Genomic DNA, 19,483 nt, shown 5'->3' with positions numbered 1-19,483 from the left:
CCATGTAATGTATACTCTACCTGCTGTTCCCGCTTTAATAACGAGACACCAGCAGCCATACTGTAGACTGTCTTAATACTCACCCTATCATTTCTGCTAAATCCCTGTGATACAGACCACAAAAAAAACAATGCTTTACATCACAGCTTTGCTTCATTTAAAGGGAATCGGTCACTTCCCGTATGCACCCAGAACCAAGGTGCATATTGCTAATCCCTGCCTAACCGTCTCTGTATCTAGTAGCATAAATAAAGGGATCTTTAGAAAAAGTATTTGTAAAGATCATTTATGATATGCTAATGAGGCCAGCAACTAGTCGTGAGGGCGTTACTTCCTTTGGCTAGTTGGCCCCCTTAGTTTGTAAGCACGTCCCTATGGGCATGCTAACATGCTAATGAATGCAGAACATCAGAGGCATGGTCTTATACCGCCCCGCGCTCGACTGCAGCCGAGCCGCTCGGATCCGGGCTCGTTCGGTGGGTGGCTCGAGCGCCTCCGGCACCCGGGGGTCACGTCGCTCTGAAGGGAAGCTGGCGCTACGTGAAGGAGGGTGATCTTCGGTGGGGATGTTCACGGCCAGGGCCGTGGTGTTTAGGGATGTAAGTTCGTGACGCCACCCACGGGTTGTGGTGAATGTGGACACCACCGCTGCCGTTAACTAGACTCTCGGGGACGGTGTTGTGCAGCCTGGTGTTGACCCCTCCGTGGGCAGGGGGTGATGGTCCCAAGGCCCGGTGGTTGTAAGGTGCGGGTGTGTTGGTGCGGCGCGGTGCGCGGCCCGAGGGCACTGTTGTACTCACTATGACAGATACACCGGAGTCTCTGGTAAACCAAAAGGATGATGGTCGGTGCCTGCAGCCGGCTGCGCTTGGTCCCCCACCCGGTTCGGTGGTTCCCGCCTTCCTCCTGCACCTCGCTTTGTAGAATTTGACTGCCTATGCTTCAGCAACGGTAGTCCGCTCCCCAGCTTTATGTGTGTCGGGGAAACCGTTTGCCCGCAGGCGCTGGCCCGTGGGATCTCTCTGCCTGTGCGGTGGCTTTCTATCCCCCTCGGTGGGCTGTTGCCGTCTTTCGGGTCTTGGGACGGGAAAGGACCTAAGGTCCAGACCTCAATCAGTAAATTTGACGTGGTCCAGTGGCTTCTGGACCTCGTTCTGGGTCTGAGTACCCCTCCTGGTGCTCCGGTTTCCAGTTGGTTCCCCGGTTCGGTACCGGCGGGCCACTACCCTGTCCCGGTCTCTTACGATTCCACCAGCCGTCTTCCCAGCTCCTGCAGGCGGCAACTGCCGTCTGCCTCCTGGTCACAGGGTATCTGGGCTACGACCCAGACCCTGACAGACGGTTACTCTTTACTACTACACTCTTTCACCTCCAAAACTGATCTGTTTGTGTTTTTCCCGCCTCAGGCTATCCAAACTCCTCGTGGGCATGTCCAACCGCCTGGCTCCGCCCCCTGGTGTGAACGTCAAGACCTGAGAGGGGTGACTCGGGGTTTTTAGGTTGGCTGCTGTTACCTTGTTAGGGGAAGGGTGTTTGTGCAAGGGCCTACTTGTGACTACCTGGCTAGTCCAGGGCGTCACAGTCGCTCTCACTTCTCTGCTGCCACAGCATGCGACGCTGGGTTTTGGCTCAGTGCACATGATCAGAAAGTCCCCGGACTTTCGCTCATGTGCACTACAGCAGTTTGAAGCCAGGACGCGGACACCCGGCTTCATAGTGCACATGACCGAAAGCTGCGTATTCATTAGCATGTTAGCACACCCACTGGGGCGTGCTTACATACTAAGGGGGCCAACTAGCCAAGGGGAGTAACACCATTGTGACTAGTCCCTGCGCTCATTAGCATATAATAAAGGATCTTTAGAAATACTTTTTCTAAAGATCTCTTAAACTATGCTACTAGATGCTGGGACTGCTAGGCAGGGATTAGCAATATCCACCCACAACTGCTTGTGGTTGTGGGTGCATATTGGAGCTAACAGCTTCCCTTTAGGCCTCTTTCACACGTCAGTATTTTGCTTCAGTGTTTCATCAGCATTTGCCAAAACCAGGAGTGCTCCAAAACACAGAACAGGTGTCAGTGTTTCAATTATAGCTCTTCTCTGTAAGTTCCACTCCTGGTTTTGGCATCCAAATACTGATGAAACACTGATGCAAAATACTGACGTGTGAAAGAGGCCTAAGGGGTACTATGCACACTACGACATCGCAGCTGCGATGTCGGTGGGGTCAAATCGAAAGTGACGCACATCCGGCGTCGTTGTCGACATCGGAGTATGTGAATCGGTTTTACGACGATTAACGAGCGCAAAAGTGTTGAAATCGCATCATCGGTGTAGTGTCGGTCAGTTCCATAATGTCGCTGCAGCGACAGGTACGATGTTGTTCCTCGTTCCTGTGGCAGCACACATCACTGTGTATGAAGCCGCAGGAGGCCGCAGGAGCGAGGAACATCTCCTTACCTGCATCCCGTCTGCAATGCGGAAGGAATGAGGTGGGCGGGATGTTTACGTCCCGCTCATTTCCGCCCCTCCGCTTCTATTGGCCGCCTGCCGTGTGACGTCGCTGTGACGCCGCACGACCCACCCCCTTAGGAAGGAGGTGGGTCGCTGGCCAGAGCGATGTCGCAGGGCAGGTAAGTGCATGTGAAGCTGCTGTAGCGATAATGTTCGCTACGGCAGCTATCACAAAATATCGCATGTGCGACGGGGGCGGGGACTATCGTGCTCGGCATCGCTACAATCGGCTTGCGATGTCGTAGTGTGAAAGCACTCCTTAGAGGGGTTGTCTCATAAACATATCACCCATATACTGGATTGGTGATAAATGTGAGTGGTCCAAGCAAGATATCCATAAAAAGTGTTGTTAAAAGTTTGCCACAAGCCACCTGGGAGACACACCAAACATGTGGCAGAAGATGCTCTGGTCAGATGAAACCAAAATCAAACTATTTGGGCACAAAGCCAAATGATATGTTTGGCGTAAAAGCAACACAGGTCATCACCCTGAACACACCATCCCCACTGTCAAACATGGTGGTGGCAGCATCATGGTTTGGGCCTGCTTTTCTTCAGCAGGGACAGGGAAGATGGTTAAAATTGATGGGAAGATGGATGGAGCCAAATACAGGACCATTCATGAAGAAAATCTGTTGGAGTCTGCAGAAGACCTGAGACTGGGATGGAAATTTGTCTTTCAACAAGACAATGATCCCAAACATAAAGCAAAATCTACAATGGAATGGTTCACAAATTAATGTATCCAGGTGTTAGAATGGCGAAGTCAAAGTCCAGACCTGAATCCAATCGCGAATTTGTGGAAAGAGCTGAAAACTGCTGTTCACAAACGCTCTCCATCCAACCTCACTCAGCTCGAGCTATTTGCAATAGAAGAATGGGCAAGAATTTCAATCTCTCAATGTGCAAAACAGAGACATACCCTAAGCGACTTGCAGCTGTAATCGCAGAAAAAGGTGGCGCTACAAAGTATTAACTTAAAGGAGCCGAATAATATTGCACACCCCAATTTTCAGTTATTTGTTTTTCATAAAAGTTTAAAATAAACAATAAATTTCATTCAACTTCACAATTGTGTCCCACTTGTTGATGATTCTACCCCATAACATTAACATTTTTATCTTTGTTTGAAGCCTGAAATGTGGGAAAAGGTTGAAATATTCAAGGGAGCCAAATACTTTCGCAAAGCACGAAATAAATATATATATATATATATATATATATGATCCACAATGTAGAGATGAATAGGTCGCACTCCAAAGGTCAAATAAAGAATTTTGCATGGACCCGTAGAAGCAAGTTCACTTGCGAAACGGCTGCCGTCGTCCGACGTGGCACACCCTCATCCTCCCTCACTACCTGTACCCCTGATGTGATCGTGGAATAAAAAGAAATTCTTTATTTGACCTTTGGAGTGCGACCTATTCATCTCTACATTGTGGATCTTGTATCGTCTTCGTTTTGGGACACGCACCCAGGTCTCCACCTGCACGGAAGCACAGCTTTGTCAGCCATACGGGGATCAGCGGTGCCCGGTATCCTCCACTCAGCTTTATATATATATATATATCTCTACACTAGCTGTACTACCCGACTTCGCCCGGGTTAATAACTGCTGTTAACAAAATAGAATGTATTAACAAAAATGTATTCTGCACACAAAAAAACACAAAACAAATAGCAATAAATGTAATTATAATGTTTGTCTCCCCCTCTGTATATATCTATCTGTCTCTATCTCTTTGTCTGTCTGTCTCTTTCCCTGTCTGTCTCAATCTCTTTCCCTGTCTGTCTATCTCTGTCACTTTCCCTGTCTGTCACTTTCCCTGTCTGTCTCTTTCCCTCTGTCTCTTTCCCTGTGTCTGTCTCTTTGTCTCTTTACCTGTCTTTGTCTGTCTCTTACCCTGTCTGTCTCTTTCCCTCTCTTTCTCTGTCTGTTTCCCTGTGTCTGTCTGTCTCTTTGTCTGTGTCTGTCTCTTTACCTGTCTGTGTCTGTCTCTTAACCTGTCTCTCTCTTTCCCTGTCTGTCTCTTTCCCTGTCAGTCTGTCTCTGTGTCTGTCTCTTTGTGTCTGTCTCTTACCCTGTCTATGTCGGTTTCTTACCCTGTCTGTGTCTGCCTCTTTCCCTGGCTGCATTGTGACACGCCAACATTCCATTTAAGGGTGTGGCTGCGCATTCTTCTGAAGTTCTGGCTGCACTGTGGCTCCCAGCTCCATTCGCTTTAATGGAGGCAGGTTTTTTGGTGAATAACTGTAAAGCGCGGGGTTAAAATTTCCCCTCAAAACATAGCCTATGACGCTCTCTGGGTACAGAAGTGTGAGTGTGCAAAATGTTGTGGCTGTAGCTGCGACGGTGTAGATGTCAATCCCGGACACATACATACATACATACACACATTCAGCTTTATATATTAGACTAGCTTTACTACCGGGCTTCGCCCGGGTTAATAACTGCTGTTAACAAAATAGTCTATCTCTGTCACTTTCCCTGTCTGTCTCTTATCCTCTCTTTCCCTGTCTGTTTATTTCCCTCTCTTTCCCTGTCTGTCTCTTTCCCTCTGTCTCTTTCCCTGTGTCTGTCTCTTTGTCTGTCCCTTTACCTGTCTTTGTCTCTCTTTCCCTCTCTTTCTCTGTCTGACTGTTTCCCTGTGTCTGTCTCTGTCTCTTTGTCTGTGTCTGTCTCTTAACCTGTCTCTCTCTCTTTCCCTCTCTTTCCCTGTCAGTCTGTCTCTTTGTCTGTGTCTGTCTCTTCGTGTCTGTCTCTCACCCTGTCTATGTCTGTTTCTTTCCCTGTCTGTGTCTGCCTCTTTCACTGGCTGCATTGTGACACGCCAACATTCCATATAAGGGCGTGGCTGCACATGCTTCTGAAGTTCTGGCTGCACTGTAGCTCCCAGCTCCATTCGCTTTAATGGGGCCAGATTTTTTGGCGAATAACTGTAAAGAGCGGGGTTAAAATTTCCACCCAAAACATAGCCTATGACGCTCTCGGGTTCAGACGTGTGAGTGTGCAAAATTTTGTGGCTGTAGCTGCGACGGTGCAGATGCCAATCCCGGACATACACACACACATACGCACACACATTCAGCTTTATATATTAGATATACAGCACAGACCAAACGTTTGGACACACCTTCTCATTCAAAGAGTTTTCTTTATTTTCATGACTCTAAAAATTGTAGATTCACATTGAACACATCAAAACTATGAATAAAAACATGTGGAATGAAATACTTAAAAGAGTGTGAAACAACTGAAAATATGTCTTATATTCTAGGTTCTTCAAAGTAGCCACCTTTTGCTTTGATTACTGCTTTGCACACTCTTGGCATTCTCTTGATGAACTTCAAGAGGTAGTCACTGGAAATGGTTTTTCAACAGTTTTGAAGGAGTTCCCAGAGATGCTTAGCACTTGTTGGCTCTTTTGCCTTCACTCTGCGGTCCACCTCACCCAAAACCATCTCAATTGGGTTCAGGTCTGGTGACTGTGGAGACCAGGTCATCTGGCGTAGCACCCCATCACTCTCCTTCTTAGTCAAATAGCCCTTATACAGCCTGGAGGTGTGTTTGGTGTCATTGTCCTGTTGAAAAATAAATGCTGGTCTAACTAAACGCAAACCGGATGGAATAGCATGCCGCTGCAAGATGCTGTGGTAGCCATGCTGGTTCTGTATGCCTTCAATTTTGAATAAATCCCCAACAGTGTCAGCAGCAAAGCCCCCCCCCACAGCATCACACCTCCTCCTCCATGCTTCACGGTGGGAACCAGCCATGTAGAGTCCATCCGTTCACCTTTTCTACAAAGACACGGTGGTTGGATCCAAAGATCTCAAATTTGGACTCATCAGACCAAAGCACAGATTTCCACTGGTCTAAACAAGTTTCTTCTGCTTGTTGCCTGTCCTTAGCAGTGGTTTCCTAGCAGCTATTTTACCATGAAGGCCTGCTGCACAAAGTCTCCTCTTAACAGTTGTTCTAGAGATGAGAAGGTGTGTCCAAACTTTTGGTCCAAATCTCCAAGGGTGTACGTTTTCAGCGGACCATTTTCCTTAATGTAACTTTTCAAATCTAAAAGATTTTTTTTTTCCTAAAGTACAAAGGAAACGTGTCATTTTTAACTTTATGCCTTTTAGAAATCATTTCATCTTCAACTTGCTTAACTGTGTACAATAACAGTAATTTTGACCAGGGGTGCCCAGTGTGTGTGTGTGTGTGTGTGTATATATATATACACACACACACACCCTTGCACATGAAAAAGTAGGAAGTGTATAAAGTGAAACATCAACAGGTCATAGTGGTTGCGTTTTTTCACCACTGACTACGAGTCCTGACGGATGCTGGTCAGGCCGAGTGGCAGCAGCTTTGGATTTGTGGAGGTCAGCCAGCTGTTTGGTACTTCTCAGTGAGACACACACACAGCCAGGAGTGTGACAGCTCGCTGATGGATTACTGGAAGGAGCCTTTTCTTAATTTTATTTTGTTTACATACAATGCACCGACAGATACCAAAAAAGGAATTGGTGCAGGGACGAGCTCGGCACAGGAGCGCACATTAAATCCAGAGGAAGGGCGCAGTCCTGAGAAGATCTCCCAGCTGCCGGCTGCTGTGGACTGAGCCCTGGTAGTATATGAATGAAACACGATGTGCACTCTGTGGACCACCGATGAATGCAGAAAAGTAGTCGACTATGTCATCTGGACATACCATCAATGGTGGCGGTCATGTACCGTGGGTCATTTGCCTTTTTTACAGCACTTCTGATTTTGCGACAGTGTCATATTATTGCAAACCGGAGAAAAGACAATTGGGACCTGCCAGGACGTCAGTTCTTATAGTGCAAATTTCAGACTATTTGCAGAATATTTGATAATGGTGAGCTACCGCCAAGAAGCACCCCATGATTAAATGCTATTGTATTGAAAAATGTGTTACTATAGTGCAAACTGCCATAAATCCTCTGCCGGCAGTCACGGCGCCACATTCACCTCAATGGGAAGTCACTGTTAATACTGAAAACAACCAGCAAATGTGTAAAACATAGGCATTGCATAAGTGCTACTGGAACAGGTTCTGGCAATAACAATTAGCGCCGTAGTCTTCCCAGAGTGCACAGGGCCAGATCCAAGTCCTGTGGAGTCCATGAACAAAATGTGGGTGAATCAGATATCGAATTAGTGCGTTACAGCACCAAATAATGGTGCCACACACGACTCCCTGCCATACAAATAAATGCAAATAAAAATCTCACGGAACATTGCTATACTGTAGGTGATACACAATAATGTCACAATAAAACACAAGGGAGATGATTTTCAGGGGGCTTCACTTTGAGAAGGTGTAGATTTTTTTGATCATGATATAATTTAGGACCGGGAGGCTGCTGAACACAGTGAAGGGGAAGAGAAATATAGTTTATATCAGTGTACAGTGAAAATGTACTATTTCCATAAGAAAGGACTCAGCATACAGTCCCTGACAGAAAATCTGTCGCTTATACATGTTATGTAAATAAAAGCTTATAACCTTGACTTTATATTCATCCATTGGTTTCATAAATTACTCTTTTGAAAGCTGAAACCCTCCCAAATTTGGTTTAGGTTATGAAAATAAAGTTGCTGCAAAGCAGAAATATTGATAATTGATAATTTAATAATAAGAGACAAAAGTTTTGTCGCCCGCAGAAAGTAATGTGAAATTCAAACAAATAATTAATTTCTAATACAAAGATATGTTGCATAACATTGGTGAATGAAGTTGTGGTGCTATTAGAGCCATATTTATTTTTTTGTGTGACTTCCATGAGCTTGAAGGACTGCATCCATGCAGTTCAACAATGATTCATACAATTTATTGATGAAGTCATAAGGAATAGCAAAGAATGCAGTCTTACCTGCCTCCCAGAGTTCATCTAGATTCTTTGGTTTTGTCTTCCAAGCTTCCTCTTTCATCCTACCCCAAACATGCTCAATGATATTCATGTCTAGTGACTGGGCTGGCCAGTCCTTGAGCACCTTTATCTTCTTTGCCAGGAGGAACTTTGTTGTAGAGATGGATGTATGAGATGGAGCACCATCCTGCTGCAGAATTTGACCCCTTTTATGATTGGGAATGTAAGAGGTAGCTAATACTTCTTGATAGTTTAGGCTATTGATATTGCCTTCCACCTTGCAAATGTTTCGCACCCCCCCATACTGAATGTAACCCCAGACCATGATCTTTCCAACACCAAACTTAACTGTTTTCTGGATCCATACGGGCTCCAGTAGGTCTCGTGCAGTATTTTCGGCGGCTGTGGTGTAATTCAACTGAAGATTCATCAGAGAAATCCACCTTCTGCCACTTTTCCAGCATTCATCTGTTTAGCAGGCTGTGGGACTTGGCAAATGCCACACAGTTTTTTAATTGCCTTTTGTTTAGTGCTGGCTTCTGGGCACTGATTCGACCATGGAGGCCATTTTGAGATAGAATCCTACAAACTGTTCTAGTTGACACAGGGACATGAGGTGACCAGGCCTTTTGGAGCTCTGCTGCAGTGGAAGAGAGGCTGGCTTTTGATTTTCTAACCAACAAACGTTCCTCCTGAGCAGTTGTCTTGCGGGGTCTTCCGGACCTGGGCTTGTCAAAAACATCTCCAGTCTCTTCAAATCTTTTTTTAATTCTTTGTGCTTGACGCTGAGACACATTAAAGGTGCCAGCCACCTCTGCAGTGGATCTGGTCTTCAGCCTCTTGGTAATCAAGGCTTTGGTCGCAGGGTGGATTTTTGGCATGTTGTCAGAGGTCAAGTTGCAGTTCAACTGAAGGTCTAGGGTGCTGGCTTTCTTTTTATACACACGCACTAATTAACTGATCATTTAGTGAGCACAGATGAGGATGTAAACTAGGATTGGATGCATTATATGACAAAACTTTTGTCTTGCCAAAATCTGACCTTTCTATGTTCATTAAGTGACCAATATTTCAGCTTTACAGCAACTTTATTTTCATAACCTAAACCAAATGTGGGAGGATTTCAGCTTTCAAATGAGTAATTTATGAAACCAATGGATGAATTTAAAGTCAGGTTATAAGGTTTTATTTACATAACATGGATAAGCGACAGAACTTCTGTCAGGGACTGTATGCTAAAATTAATTGCTCAATGTCATGTGAAGGCATCAAAAGGTGTCTATTTTAAAAGGAATGTGTGATCTGAAAATCACTAAACGTTCTGCAGTTCTCTCAATTTTTCATGTTGCAAAACATATGAAATCTTGCTGTTGCCACTTTTTGTTCATTGTACAAAGGGGGCAGTATTATAGTACAGTAGTTATATTCTTTTACTTAGGAGGCAGTATTATAGTAGTTATATTCTTGTACATAGGGGACAGTATTATAGTAATTATATTCTTGTACATAAGGAGCAGTAATATAGTAGTTATATTCTTGTACATAGGGGCAGTATTATAGTAGTTATATTTTTGTACATTGGGGGCAGTATTATAGTAGTTATATTCCTGTACATAGGGGTAGTATGATAGTAGTTATATTTTTGAACATATACTGCTCCTACTTAGGGGCAGTATTATAGTAGTTATATTGTAAGTTGGAGCAGTATTATAGTACAAGTTAAAAATAGAAACTCACAATTCGCCTGAGGAGAATGGAACCATTATGATCCATTCCCACCCGCTCCAGAATCGGGGCATTAGCGCAACGAGGGGGATAGGACTTTCCAACCGCAACGGTCCAGAAAATCCCAAGAGTGAGCCCTGAGAGCAAGCTCCCATACTTATCCATAGTAGGGAGCAGGGCCCGGCTAGTTTCATGCTATCGGGCCATCAAGTTGAAGTCAAACTAAGTGCCAGGAGGCAGGTCACGGATCACCAGGCAGCAGCACTTGGGGATGGGACCTGGACGAGCTCCCCTCAGCGGCAGCGGTACCTAGAGATTTGGTTTACCCGGTTGTCAGTGTCTGCTTTTGAACTGAGTGAGTACGAGAGTGACCCCTGCATCCCCACAGCATCCCCCTCACAGAGTCCCGGGGGACCCCCCCTACCCGTGGAGGGCTACAACACCTTGCTGCCCCCGTTCCATCATCTCCGGTACTCCCAACAGCAGCGGTGGTACTCCCAATTACCACACACCGCGGGTAGCGTCACTAACTATAACTCCCCTGTAATAACCCCCTTTTCATTCAAGTGGCCGCATGACCCCCAAGTCTGGAGACCCTCAAGTCACAGCGAAATCGGATCCGAGCAGCTTAGCTGCTTCCACGGGGGCGGTACTCCTTGAAAAACTTGGCATCACGAACAGGATATGAGCAGGACCCACTTACCTGGGTGACATGCGCCTTGAAAGTCCAAACCGCGAGTCAAGAGTCCCGTTTCCCGCCATTTCCGCCATCTTTTGGCGCTAAAACACCGTCTTCTGGACCAAAAGCACGCAAAGCTGAAGCCCCGCCCTTCGTCCTGAGAGTCAGCCCGGAACCGGAGGTTCCCAGAGGGCCACAGCAGAGAAGTGAGTGGTGAGCGAAAACCGAGGGGGCGTGACGGCTTGCAAAGCAGAAGAGAAGCATGGACGCCAGGACTCTGCCATAACGTTCCTGGACCCCGCAGAGGAAAAATGGCGGCTGCGAGACACTGGTCACCATAGCGTGCTGCTCCCGGGACTACGACTTGTATCGAACAAGAAACGGAGCAGCTCTGCAGGAGGATACGGACGCAATTCTTCTTCATACTAGACCACTGGAGGGAAAAGATGAGGAGCCTGGCAGTGGCGGTGCGAGCCTGTGAGATCGAAATCCCACGTGAAGAGCGGGTAAGCGGATACCCAGTCCCAGTTGATTCCACTAATCCGGCCGATGCGGCTGTGGGATCCGGTCCGCCCCCGCTTACGGCCACCACCTTACCACCACCACCCCCGTCCTCGGCGGATGCCGAGCTGCCAATTCCAACCCCGGCAGCGGAACCTTCAGCCCTAATCTATGAAGAACCAGCTGGGGAGCTCCCGGCCCCGTCACCCGATCAGATCATGACAGCGGTCTCCCAGACTCCGGCCCGACCAGACCCAGCCGCATCACCGGGCCTGTACATAGAGACGGAGCACCCGGACTATGCACGCCCGGCTGCGGAGCAGTCGGTCTTCCCTCACGAAGTAGCGATGGTGGAGCATGAAGAGTCACTGGCTCCACCACCGCGCAGCCTCCCAACGGCTGTTGGGGCCGCAGGAGTACAGTTAAAACCCATACCGACCAGGGAGCCGAGGCTGGACGCTGACTCCCCCTACTGGGAACGACACCAGCAAAAGATATACCAAGAGATGACAACACGAGACCGGCGACGACAAGAGGTTGCCGCCCGCACTCACCAGGAGAAGGATCAGGTGAGAAATGCCGCTTCCCGAGTCCGGGGGCCGCGGGATCATTTTGTCATTTTGACCCCGACCAGGGATGGGGTTTCAGCCGGGAAGCGGGCCTCACAGCTGGGGTGTTTGTGTCCCGGCGTGATGTGGCACAGCACCTCCCCAGGGGACACCCAGGGTGGAATCTGGAGCCGGAGGATGTGGTCGCCTATACCCGGTATTGTGGAGAGCGGGGCTAGTATGCCCTAGATGTGATCAAGCAAGTCATGATGGAAGAAGAGTTTGTGCCGGTGTCTGTGGTGCGTAGCCGCAAGGAAGCATGGCTACGGGACCCGGCCATTTAAAATTACAAAAGTTAGAGTGAAAATCTGTATTTTCTTTTATTGTTTTCAATAGTTTGTTGTTTTTCTTGTATCATAGTAAATAGCAATGTTTTATAAAAAGAAAACAATACTGAAAAATCATACTGGGTTTTAATCAACAGAGAATTTTACCAGATGGAGAAAAGTTAATATAATGTTTGCACAAGGTGCAAGGACTTCGGTTATTTATATATATCAGTAGTAAAAATGGACCATGGCCACGGGACTGGTTGTGGCCAACACGGACTTGTGTATTGTATATAGTTGCACCTCCTGTGCCTACCCGAGTCGTTTTTGCAACACCTGGGACCTTAACCTGGTCACGGACCCACGGATAGGAATGCAGCGGGTCAGGTTGTTTGGGTGGCGGGTTGATGGGATCCGGGACGTTGGGACTGGACTGTCGCAGGAAGAGGCTGCAACAGAGTAGGTTGAGCTTCCGCTACTAACATAACCGGTAGCGTTCCATAGTTGAAATGATGAACTGTTTAGTAACGTTTAAGTAATGTGCATCCCTAATGTGGGATGAAAAGCTTGTAAATAAAATGTTTCCTTTTTGTTACAGTTATGCAAATAAATCTCTGGATGTCCTGTAGCTTGGGGACGAGCTACGTTTAGCCAAGGGGGAATGTGATGCCCCTGGACAATCAAGTCGTCACAGGGTACTGCACAAGCTGCCTTTCCGTGCAGTATTCTGCCTCCCTCTTGGTTCTGGGTCCCTACTTAAGTGATGTTGCCTCCAACAGCAAATCAAATCCTAGAGACACCCTGCACCACACCCAACTGTCACACCAGTGGACGGCTTGAGTGGAATAGAGTCATACACCTGGGGGGAGGGGAGGTGAGGTGTGTAGTGAGTCGAGTCTGTCTGTGAGTGGAGATGGAGTTGAAAGTAGCCCTCGAGCTGAGAGGAGCTCATAGAAAGTCGGGAGTGGTGACTCCGGAAGTAACTGCCTAGGTTGCAGACGGTGGTCTGGGCCTAGAGGAGTCAGACCCCCGGTCGCAGGAGATTGTGGCGAGGTGCTCGGACCCGTTGAAGAGGACGGCCGGTAGCCTAGCCCTATCACCGGTCTGGGACCGAAGGCACGACGGGGTACATGGACCCTAGGTCGGGGAGTAGCTTCAGGCAACCCGACAATTCACCTGAGGAGAATGGAGCCTTTACGATCCATTCCCACCCACTGCAGAATCGGGGCATTAGCGCAAGGAGGGAATAGGACTTTCCAACCAAAACGGTCCACAAAATCCCAAGTGTGAGCCCTGAGAACAAGCTCCCATACTTAGCCATAGCAGGGAGCGGGGCCCAGCTAGTTTCATGCTACCGGGCCATCAAGTTGAAGTTAAACTAAGTGCCAGGAGGCAGGTCACGGAACACCAGGCAGCACCACTTGGGGACGGGACGTGGACGAGCTCACCTCAGCGGCAGCGGTACCCAGAGACTTCGTTTACCCGGTTGTCAGTGTCTGCTTATAAACTGAGTGAGTACGAGAGTGACCCCTGCATTCCCACGGCATCCCCCTCACCGAGTCCCGGGGCACCCCCCTACCCGTGGAGGGTTACAACACCTTGCTGCCCCTGTTCCATCATCCCCGGGTAATTCCAACAGCAGCGGTGGTACTCCCAATTACCACACACCACAGGTGGTGTCACGAACTATAACTCCCCTGTAAATACCACATTTTTCATTCGAGTGGCCGCATGACCCCCGGGTCCGGAGACCCTCGAGCGACAGCGAACCCGGATCCGAGCAGCTTGGCTGCTTCCACGGGGGCGGTACAATACTGCTCCCTATATACAAGAATATAACTACTATAGTACTGCAATGAAAATCCAGCAACTGCGTCCAGTAAAATAAAAAACTTCGACTTTTATTTCAACAAGGTTAAAAGCGATAAAACCAATTCACATGAATGGAAAGGAAGACGCGTTTCGGACTGGACTGCGTCCATTTTTTTATTTTACTGGACGCAGTTGCTGGATTTTCATTACCTACCTACATGCTGTGGATTTGCCTTCCATCCGTGCACCGTCTCAGGATCACATCTTTATATTGGGGTGAGCTGGACTTTTTTGTTTGTTTACTATAGTACTGCCCCTATGTACAAGAATATAACTAATATAACTACTACAATACTGCCCATATGTACACGAATATAGCTATTATAATACTGTCCCTATGTACAAGAATATAACTACTATAATACTGCTCCTATGTACAAGAATATGACTACTATAATGCCTCCTGTGCTCAAGAATAAAGCTACTATAATACTGCTCCATTGTGCATACGTATAACAGAAGATTCATAGGTTAGTCATACAACAGACATTTGATCAAGGTGGAGCTCAACTGTTTTTAATAATAACCAAAATAAGAAAAATACTTCTGGAGATGGCATCAACTCATCTCATCCAAAGTCAACCCCAATTATCACAAGAAATCACCCTAATAACCACCATAACATGATTCCTATCTGCAGTGATCAGCCTATGGGGTGCTTCACACACAGCGAGCTCGCTGCCGAGATCGCTGCTGAGTCACGCTTTTTGTGACGCAGCAGTGACCTCATTAGCGATCTCGCTGTGTGTGACAATGAGCAGCGATCTGGCCCCTGCTGCGAGATCGCTGCTCGTTACACACAGCCCTGGTTCGTTTTCTTCAAAGGCGCTCTCCCGCTGTGACACACAGATCGCTGTGTGTGACAGCGAGAGAGCGACAAATGAAGCGAGCAGGGAGCAGGAGCCGGCGTCTGACAGCTGAGGTAAGCTGTAACCAAGATAAACATCGGGTAACCAAGGTGGTTACCCGATATTTACCTTAGTTACCAGCCTCTGCAGCTCTCACGCTGCCTGTGCTGCCGGCTCCGGCTCGCTGCACATGTAGCTGCTGTACACATCGGGTTAATTAACCCGATGTGTACAGCAGCTAGGAGAGCAAGGAGCCAGCGCTCAGTGTGCGCGGCTCCCTGCTCCCTGCACACACAGCTAAGCGGTGTGCGCTGGTAACTAATGTAAACATCGGGTAACCATACCCGATGTTTACCTTAGTTACCAGTCTCTGCCGCTTCCAGACGGCGGCTCCGTGCAAGCGCAGCGTCGCTTGCACGTCGCTGCTGGCTGGGGGCTGTTCACTGGTCGCTGGTGAGATCTGCCTGTTTGACAGCTCACCAGCGACCATGTAGCGATGCAGCAGCGATCCTGACCAGGTCAGATCGCTGGTCGGATCGCTGCTGCATCGCTAAGTGTGAAGGTACCCTATGGGTGAGAAGCGTGTAATAATAAATCTTCTACCCTTCTGCTTATCGGCCCAGCATCTTTTGGAGTGTCCCTGCACAAAGGGTCAAGGGAGGTCCATGAAATCCAGTCTGTCCCCAGCTCACTCAAAGAAGCCTATGTCTGGCCAATGTGCCAGGGTTGTTTATTCAATGAACTCCCTGAAGAGTATTAGTACAATGATACACAACCCTTCATCCTCATAATCTTTAGAACATGTGACCTTATCAGGTGCTTATTGACTCTATGGAAGAGTCAAATGATTTATGACTCCTAGGCTGGGACTTGCTGGCAATTTTTGCTCAGGGAGGCAAGAGCATGAGTGACAAAGCTCATCTTTAGGCTTAGGTCTCATGTAGCATTCTGTTAAAAATTAATAACAAATGGTTTAGCGATGCTTAATGGCTTCACATGTTCTACAAAATTATGGAGCTATTAACAATAAGCAAGTAATTTGCACATGATTTCTAATTGCACATATAAAGATGCTGAGGATTGAGGCATCTCCCATCACAATCACATAGACCCTTGCAGTAATAATTCACCTATGATTATAATTTCAGAGCCCCTTGAAGGGATCACCTGTAATATAATAATCCCTCCACCCCGCAGTGATCGGCCACCTCTTCCCTTATCACACATTCCCTGTTTCTTAATAATTCATGAACCCCAATAACTGTAACATACCCCTCCTGCAAAAATCATTCCCTTTCACCTGGGATTATAATCACACATCTCCGGTATTATAGTAATTAAAGCGTTACTCCCAAAAGGATTGGACAAGTCAACTGTTAGATGGATTCATAACTGGCTTAGTGGTCAGACCCAAAGAGTGGTCATAAATGGCATCAAATCTAGTTGGGAGAATACCTCAAGTGGGGTACCACAGGCTCTGTCCTAGGACCTCAATGATGATGGTACTGAAGGTAAGGCCGGTTTCACACATCCGGCATGTCGCCGCTTTGCCGCATCCGTCACATTCAAGTACAGTGCAATACAGTACAATGGCATCGCGGCAATCTCCGGTCACATGCTGTCATGTGACCAGAGCTTGCCGCGATGCCATTGTACTGTATTGCACTGTACAGGAGTGTGACGGATCCGGCAAAGCGGCGACATGCCGGATGTGTGAAACCAGCCTAAGCTGATTAAATTTGCAGATGACACAAAGCTAGGAGGGCTAGCTAATACTAGAGAAGAGAGAAGGAATTCAGAAAGATCTAAAGAAACTGGAACAATGGGCAGTAATAAACAGAATGGCTTTTTAGGGTATGTTCACACAGGCAAAGCCGCCATCAGGGCATTACAGCTGTGACTCGTGTATCGGGTCCAGTGAAGATGGGGGAGCCAGCCATGCCTGGAAGATTACTTTTTTTTTTTTAAGCCCTGGTCGGGCCCCTCTCTTCACCGACCCCCAGTCACAGATGCAGCAGGGGTGGCCCGGCGGTGTCGCTTCAGCCCCTACATATGACTATGGTGCATGCGAAGCCCTTCTAGGGCACCGCATGCAAATTAGCCATGTGGCCGGAAGCGAGGCAGGTGGAGCAGAGCAAGGAGGCGACGCATCATCCCGCAGCCCAGCATTATGAGGTCATCATTCTGCACCCCATCACAGTGCTGCGGGCAACGCGGAGGTGGCGAGGACGCGGCATCCGGCGGGAACATGTAGGTGCTGCTTGAGCTGAAGATCGCGGGGGGTGGTGAGTGGTGCGGGGCCTGCAGTCCCTGCCTTGCTTTAGCTGGATGCGCGTCGGAGGGTGCGCATTCAGCCTAAATGCATGGCAGCTCAGAGAGGACACCGTGCAACGTGGGAGCCGGGGTGAGTGAGTAAATTTTATTTTTTTATTTTTGCGGAAGACAAATATAAAAGGAGAGGCAATGGAAGGGGATGTATACAAGAAGGAGGGCATATATACCAAGAAGGGGACAAAGACGAGGATGGGGACAACATTATACCAGAATGTGCCCAGGAGGGATATGTATGTATATATATATATATATATATATATATATATACTAGCTGTACTACCCGACTTCACCCGGGTTAATAACTGCTGTTAACAAAATAGAATGTATTAACAAAAATGTATTTTGCACACAAAAAACACAAAACAAATAGATAGAAATGTAATTATAATGTCTGTCTCCCCCTCTGTATATATCTCTCTGTCTCCCTCTCTCTCTATCTCTTTGTTTGTCTGTCTCTTTCCCTGTCTGTCTCAATCTCTTTGTCTATCTATCTCTGTCACTTTCCCTGTCTGTCTTTTTCACTGTCTGTCTCTTTCCCTCTCTTTCCCTGTCTGTCCCTTTCCCTCTCTTTCCCTGTCTGTCTCTTTCCCTCTTTCCCTCTATCACTTTCCCTGTGTCTGTTTCTTTGTCTGTCTCTTTACCTGTCTTTGTCTGTCTTTTACCCTGTATATCTCTTTTCCTGTCTGTCTGTTTCCCTGTGTCTGTCTCTGTCTCTTTGTCTGTGTCTGTCTCTTTACCTGTCTGTGTCTGTCTCTTAACCTGTCTCTCTCTTTCCCTCTTTTCCCTGTCTGTCTCTTTCCCTGTCAGTCTGTCTCTTTGTCTGTCTCTTTGTGTCTGTCTCTTACCCTGTCTATGTCTGTTTCTTACCCTGTCTGTGTCTGCCTCTTTCCCTGTCTGTGTCTGTCTCTTTCCCTGGCTACATTGTGACACGCCAACATTCCATTTAAGGGCGTGGCTGCGCATTCTTCTGAAGTTCTGGCTGCACTGTGGCTCCCAGCTCCATTCGCTTTAATGGAGGCAGGTTTTTGGGTGAATAACTGTAAAGCGCGGGGTTAAAATTTCCCCTCAAAACATAGCCTATGACGGTCTCGGGTTCCAGAAGTGTGAGTGTGCAAAATTTTGTGGCTGTAGCTGTGACGGTGCAGATGCCAATCCCGGACACACACACACACACACACACACATACATACATACATACATACACACACATACAGTTAGGTCCAGAAATATTTGGACAGTGACACAATTTTTGCGAGTTGGGCTCTGCATGCCACCACATTGGATTTGAAATGAAATCTCTACAACAGAATTCAAGTGCACATTGTAACGTTTAATTTGAAGGTTTGAACAAAAATATCTGATAGAAATTGTAGGAATTGTACACATTTCTTTACAAACACTCCACATTTTAGGAGGTCAAAAGTAATTGGACAAATAAACCAAACCCAAACAAAATATTTTTATTTTCAATATTTTATTGCGAATCCTTTGGAGGCAATCACTGCCTTAAGTCTGGAACCCATGGACATCACCAAACGCTGGGTTTCCTCCTTCTTAATTCAGCAAATTTAACTCTGGCCTGTCTATTTTTGGAATTGATGAATGGTTTGCATCTAGATGTGAACCCTTTGTATTTACTTTCATGGAGTCTTCTCTTTACTGTTGACTTAGAGACAGATACACCTACTTCACTGAGAGTGTTCTGGACTTCAGTTGATGTTGTGAACGGGTTCTTCTTCACCAAAGAAAGTATGCAGCGATCATCCACCACTGTTGTCATCCGTGGACGCCCAGGCCTTTTTGAGTTCCCAAGCTCACCAGTCAATTCTTTTTTTCTCAGAATGTACCCGACTGTTGATTTTGCTACTCCAAGCATGTCTGCTATCTCTCTGATGGATTTTTTCTTTTTTTTCAGCCTCAGGATGTTCTGCTTCACCTCAATTGAGAGTTCCTTAGACCGCATGTTGTCTGGTCACAGCAACAGCTTCCAAATGCAAAACCACACACCTGTAATCAACCCCAGACCTTTTAACTACTTCATTGATTACAGGTTAACGAGGGAGACGCCTTCAGAGTTAATTGCAGCCCTTAGAGTCCCTTGTCCAATTACTTTTGGTCCCTTGAAAAAGAGGAGGCTATGCATTACAGAGCTATGATTCCTAAACCCTTTCTCCGATTTGGATGTGAAAACTCTCATATTGCAGCTGGGAGTGTGCACTTTCAGCCCATATTATATATA

Source organism: Anomaloglossus baeobatrachus, chromosome 5 (assembly GCF_048569485.1).
Source record: "Anomaloglossus baeobatrachus isolate aAnoBae1 chromosome 5, aAnoBae1.hap1, whole genome shotgun sequence".
NCBI lineage: Eukaryota > Metazoa > Chordata > Amphibia > Anura > Aromobatidae > Anomaloglossus > Anomaloglossus baeobatrachus.
Note: the sequence above shows the minus strand (reverse complement) of the source record.